The sequence below is a fragment of the Somniosus microcephalus genome, chromosome 2 (assembly GCF_052327205.1).
Source record: "Somniosus microcephalus isolate GS21.2 chromosome 2, FLI_Smic_1.0, whole genome shotgun sequence".
Taxonomy (NCBI): Eukaryota; Metazoa; Chordata; class Chondrichthyes; order Squaliformes; family Somniosidae; genus Somniosus; species Somniosus microcephalus.
Window position 1 is genome coordinate 383247573 of NC_140988.1, and position 6496 is coordinate 383254068.

Genomic DNA, 6496 nt, shown 5'->3' on the forward strand with positions numbered 1-6496 from the left:
AACAGAACTGGACACAGTGCTCAAGGTGGGTCTGACCAGAACTGGACACAGTGCTCAAGGTGGGACTGACTAGAACTGGACACAGTGCTCAAGGAGCGGTCTGACCAGAGACCCTGTACAGTGTGACCGTTATCCCCTGACTTTTATTCTACTGTTCTAACGATGCTGTTCAACATATTACGGGCTTTGTTCACTGTTCCTCTGCATTGGTTGGACATGTTGGCTGTCCATTCGACGGAGACTCCTAGGTCTCGTTCAGCATCATCCTTATCTGTTTTAATACCATTCATGAAGTATGTGTTTTATCTACTTTTCCTTCCTGTTTACTGTACCTTACACTGTAAATTCCACCTTCCGTTGTTCTGCACACTTGCAAATTATGTCCACCTCATTCTATCATTTCGGAGCTGCCCCCTCAACTCCCGAGCTCCTCCTAGTTTGATATCATCATCAAATTCAACCAGTTTACATTGAGTTTCTGCATCCAAGCCATTGACGCAAGTTCGAGACAGTAATAATCCCAGCACTGAGCCCTAGGGCACCCCACTCAGTACTTCCGTCCACCTCTAAGAAGTACCACCTGACAGCCAAGGGAAACCTCACAGATCTGTAAAATGGCATGCTGTCTCGAGTTATGTTGGTCTCCTACCCTAGAACAGGTGCCCAGCTCTTTGCTGTAAAGTGCTGATAAAGGGCCTGTGAAGGAAGTAAGTATTCAGAGGGGAATCATGGAACCTCATGTAATGGGAGTGGTCTGTATTAAGCCAAGTGCATTGTAACACAGCGCTGATACCTCCCACGTGTTACACTCCAGCTAGTAATAATGCTAAGGGCCGCTCCACGGCCCAAAGTTCCTGGGGTGGGTCTTTCCTCTTCCACCCCTCTGCCCCAATCAAAATTTACATGTCCTGGCCTGCTCGAATGAAGAGGCCATGTTTGAATGTGACCTGATTGGACCGAACCAGATCTGATCAATTAGGACAAAATGTTCCTCGTGAATCTGTGCTTATGGTGCCTGTACCCAACGCGAGGCACAGCCTGTACCCAGCGCAAGGTGGTGCCTGTACCCAGCAGGGGGCAGTGCCTGTACCCAGCGCGGGGCGGTGCCTGTACCCAGCGTGGGGCGGTGCCTGTACCCAGCGCGAGGCGGTGCCTGTACCCAGCGCTGGGCGGTGCCTGTACCCAATGTGGGCCAATGCCTGTACCCAGCGCTGGGCGGTGCCTGTACCCAATGTGGGCCAATGCCTGTACCCAGCACAGGGCGGTGCCTGTACCCAGCGCGAGGCGGTGCCTGTACCCAGCGCTGGGCGGTGCCTGTACCCAATGTGGGCCAATGCCTGTACCCAGCACAGGGCGGTGCCTGTACCCAGCACAGGGCGGTGCCTGTACCCAGCGCGGGGCGGTGCTTGTACCCAGCATGGGGCGGTGCCTGTACCCAGCACGAGGCGGTGCCTGTACCCAGCGCAGAGCGGTGCCTGTACCCAGCGCAGGGCGGTGCCTGTACCCAGCGCGAGGCAGTGCCTGTACCCAGCGCGGGGCGGTGCCTGTACCCAGCACTAGGCGGTGCCTGTACCCAGCGCGAGGCGGTGCCTGTACCCAGCACAAGGCGGTGCCTGTACCCAGCGCAGGGCGGTGCCTGTACCCAGCGCAGGGCGGTGCCTGTACCCAGCGCGGGGCGGTGCCTGTACCCAGCACTGGGCGGTGCCTGTACCCAGCGTGAGGCGGTGCCTGTACCCAGCGCGAGGCGGTGCCTGTACCCAGCGCGGGGCGGTGCCTGTACCCAGCGCGGGGCGGTGCCTGTACCCAGCGCGGGGCGGTGCCTGTACCCAGCGCGGGGCGGTGCCTGTACCCAGCGCGAGGCGGTGCCTGTACCCAGCGCAGGGCGGTGCGTGTACGCAGCGCGAGGCGGTGCCTGTACCCAGCGCAGGGTGGTGCCTGCACACACAGCGAGGCAGTGGCTGTACCCAGCGTGAGGCGGTGCCTGTACCCAGCGCGGGGCGGTGCCTGTACCCAGCGTGGGGCGGTGTCTGTAGCCTTCACTTCCCCTCTCCTGAATGTGATGGCTCTGGTGGGGATTCGGTATTGTTCCACGATGACTGGGCCCTCTCCGATCCTTCACTCATGCGGCCATTCTTAATGCGAGAGTCTAAACACTGAGGATCACAGGTTATTGAACCATTGGAATTTTCATAGCGAAGCCCAAGCCTATGCTATCACACACATGCACCTTTCCGATGGGGGCACTGGATAGTAATCAGAGCAGCGACCCTGGCTGAGCTATCCTCTCCCTAACCCGGGGCTTTGGACAGTGATCCAAGAGCAGGATCACGGTGTGCACGAAGCTCTGCCAGTTGCTCGAGCTCACGCTGTGAGATTCGGAGCTTGAGGAGCGACTGGAGTCACTGCAGTGCATCAGGGAGTTCGAGAGTTTCCTGGAAATGGGTCACCCTACTGCCACAGAAGGTGCAGGAGGTGAGGGAGTGGGTGATCACCAGACAGAGTAGGAGGAAGACTCAGGTAGCGCAGGAATCCCCCAAGCCAGTGGCACTCGCTAACCGGTTTTCAGTTTTGAATACCAGGGAGGTACCAGCTCTTGGTCCGTAGCCCTGCAGGTTACGGCACTTCAAGTGCATATCTAAGAACGTTTTAAATGAGGTGAGGGTTTCTGCCTCTACCACCCTTTCAGGCAGTGAGTTCCAGACCCCCACCACCCTCTGGGTGAAAAAAGTTCTCCTCACCTCCCCTCTAATTCTTCTACCAATTACTTTAAATCTATGCCCCCCTGGTTATTGACCTCTCTGCTAAGGGAAATAGGTCCTTCCTATCCACTCTATCTGGGCCCCTCATAATTTTATACACCTCAATAAGGTCTCCCCTCGGCCTCCTCTGTTCCAAAGAAAACAACCCCAGCCTATCCAGTCTTTCCTTGTAACTAAAATAGGTTGGCTCCCATTCCATATGCTCCCTTTTTTAACGATGATGGAGATGACCATGGAAGGATCATTCACATCGATCAGCCTGCGAAACATTTGCCACTTCACACTGTTCTCCAAGTGAAGAGTGCGAAGATATGAAAACAAGCTTTTTACTAAGGTTTAAATGTATTAAAGGGTTCTGATGATTTTATTTGTTTTGATGTAGGAAGAGCAGGATTACTTCACCAATGAGTCCTACACACTGTGGCTAGAGAAGAAGAACCTGCCCAATATAGTGAGGACATCTTCCAGCTTCTACAAGCCGCGCAGGACCGCCGCGGAACAGGTGCTCGAACAGCTGAGGGAGTCGGTGAAGACTGGTGAGACCAGCAGCGGCAAAAAGACGCTCAAAGTCAAGCAGCTCACAAAGCCCAAGGGTCCCTGCCGATCGGAGGGGGGTCCGGGATGGGTAAAGGCTGGGCTGCTGTGGGTGCGAAGTGGGAAGGAGAGGGGGGGGTGTCCCCGAGATCCCAGGCTCGCAAACCGTGACCTGCAACGCACCTCGCGAGGGCAAGGCCCCCGTCTGCGTGATCAAGCCAATCTGGAATGTCAGTACCAATCCGGCTATGCCCCCGGTGACGGATATCTCCAGACAGGTGGAGGCCAATCCGGATATCAGCCCGGAAATCCTGGTCCAACAGCACGACTTTGGGCCCTTTCACGAGCTGGCGCTGGACAGCGCGGGCCACCCTGAGCTGAGGGCCAAGGTTGGGATGAGATCGGAGCCCCTGCCAACCCTGCCTTTTGATGTCATCAAGAGGGAGTTGTTCCCGGGTTCCAGTTACCATAGGATAAGGATACCCGAGGAATTCAAGCCGGTGCACGTCATCGACCTTCCCAAGAAACGGAACCTGGTCAAGGCAAAGTCCGAGATAGACATGCACCTGCGCGAGTGGGTGGAGCCGAGCACACCCTGCCTCCCCGCTTCCAGCTCACGCTCCATATGCAAAGTGGAGTCTACTATCCCCACTGCAAGTACCAAAAGGACGCCTGGGTCTTTGGACAATCAGTATTTATTTGAAGGTAGAACAAGGAGTCAAAGTCTCAACCATGGCTCAGTAAGTAGCATTCTCGTGACTGAATCATTAGTTTGTGGGTTCAAACCCTACTCCAGAGACCTAAGCCCCGTACTCCAGGCTGACACTCCCAATGCAGCACTGAGGGAATGCTGCACTGTCGGAGGTACCGTCTTTTGGATGAGACGTTAAACTGAGGCCCCGCTGCCCTCTCAGGTGGATGAATAAGATCCCATGGCACTATTCGAAGAGGAGCAGGGGAGTTCCCAACGGTGTCCTGGGCAATATTTACCCATCAACCAGCATCACTATAGCAGATTATCGCATTGTCGGTATACACTCTATCCTATCATGGACTCTACCCACCCACAGCCCATGGACACTCTCCCCTATCATGGACTCTACCCACCCATTTAATCTCCTCCCACAGCCCATGTACACTCTCCCCTATCATGGACTCTACCCACCCATTTAATCTCCTCCCACAGCCCATGTACACTCTCCCCTATCATGGACTCTACCCACCCATTTAATCTCCTCCCACAGCCCATGTACACTCTGCCCTATCATGGACTCTACCCACCCATTTAATCTCCTCCCACAGCCCATGTACACTATCCCCTATCGTGGACTCTACCCACCCATTTAATCTCCCCCCACAGCCCATGTACACTCTCCCCCATCATGGACTCTATCCACCCATTTAATCTCCTCCCACAGCCCATGTACACTCTCCCCTATCATGGACTCTATCCACCCATTTAATCTCCTCCCACAGCCCATGTACACTCTCCCCTATCCTGGACTCTACCCACCCATTTAATCTCCTCCCACAGCCCATGTACACTCTCCCCTATCATGGACTCTACCCACCCATTTAATCTCCTCCCACAGCCCATGTACACTCTCCCGTATCCTGGACTCTAGCCCGATAAGGCCCATTATTCTTCAGCCGGAGTCCAGGCTGGCTTTGAACCGACGCCTCTGCAATAAAATAGAGCCTCACCAATCTCCAGCCAGAGAGAACTGATCCCCATCAAACGCGACGAGATTTGAGTCCACGTTGCAGTGGTGACTCCAGTATCAGCCAGATCCCTGTCATGGAGTCCGGCCTGTATTTGAACCGAGCCGACAGGTTAAAGGTTATACGCTGTCTTAACGGACCGACTGTGCAAAGCAGCAGATTATTCTCATCTTACAAATAAAACCTGTGCGGCTCCTGTTTATTCTGTCCTTCAAAGAAATGGGAGGTGAATTAAAATACACACCACACAGAACACGTCCTTAAAGAGGGTGTCTTTCCATCCTGCATTCTTTTGGACCAAAAAATATTGTTGCCTAGTTAGCTGATCTAAGTAGAAAGGAGACAAGATCAGCCAGGGTTCTTGTTCCTGATCACTGCCCAGTAAACCCTCGTGTGATACTCAGAATGCCACCTGGTGATGCTTCCCAGAGTGCAACAGTCTGCCAACACGCGGTCTGATCTCTCGAATGAAGAATAGCCCCCACCCCTCTCACCCCACCTTTCAGCCGGCCCGGGAAACACAAGGGAGAGTCGGACACTGTTGGGAGAGAGTTATCGAGGGAGATGACAGCCCTCGAAACCAGCTAGCGAAACTGAGCCTGCCTCATCAGAACAAGCATTTAATCCAGGACTTGAGTAATGGTGTTTGTGTGAGCCTCAATCTAACTGAGAGTTTAACAGTCGAGATACAGTCAGTTTCAGTAACTACCCCCCCGGCACCCTGTTACTGGCTGTATCTCTACTGATGTTAATCCAGCTCCCTCACATCAGTAACCCCTCCCCCCAGCACCCTGTGTTACTGACTGTATCTCTACTGATGTTAATCCAGCTCCCTCACACTGTCACTCAGTAACCCCTCTCCCCCAGCGCCGTGTATCACTGACTGTATCTCTACTGATGTTAATCCAGCTCCCTCACACTGTCACTCAGTAACCCCTCCCCCAGTGCCATGTTACTGACTATCTCTACTGATGTTAATCTAGCTCCCTCACACTGTCACTCAGTAACCCCCCCCCAGTGCCCTGTGTTACTGACTGTATCTCTACTGATGTTAATCCAGCTCCCTCACACTGTCACTCAGTAACCCCTCCCCCAGTGCCCTGTGTTACTGACTGTATCTCTACTGATGTTAATCCAGCTCCCTCACACTGTCACTCAGTAACCCCTCCCCCCAGTGCCCTGTGGTACTGACTGTACCTCTACTGATGTTAATCCAGCTCCCTCACACTGTCACTCAGTAACCTCTCCCCCAGTGCCCTGTGTTACTGACTATCTCTACTGATGTTAATCCAGCTCCCTCACACTGTCACTCAGTTAACCCCTCCCCCCAGTGCCCTGTGTTACTGACTGTATCTCTACTGATGTTAATCCAGCTCCCTCACACTGTCACTCAGTAACCCCTCCCCCCAGTGCCCTGTGTTACTGACTGTACCTCTACTGATGTTAATATTACTCCCTTCTAGTGTTAGCCTCAGCACAAC

At 54.0% G+C, this 6496-nt stretch overlaps 1 pseudogene; it reads left to right on the top strand.

The window, feature by feature from the left end:
* Window positions 1–2059: 2059 nt before the first annotated feature.
* Window positions 2060–4664, top strand: LOC147123805 (uncharacterized; annotated as a pseudogene).
* Window positions 4665–6496: the final 1832 nt, after the last annotated feature.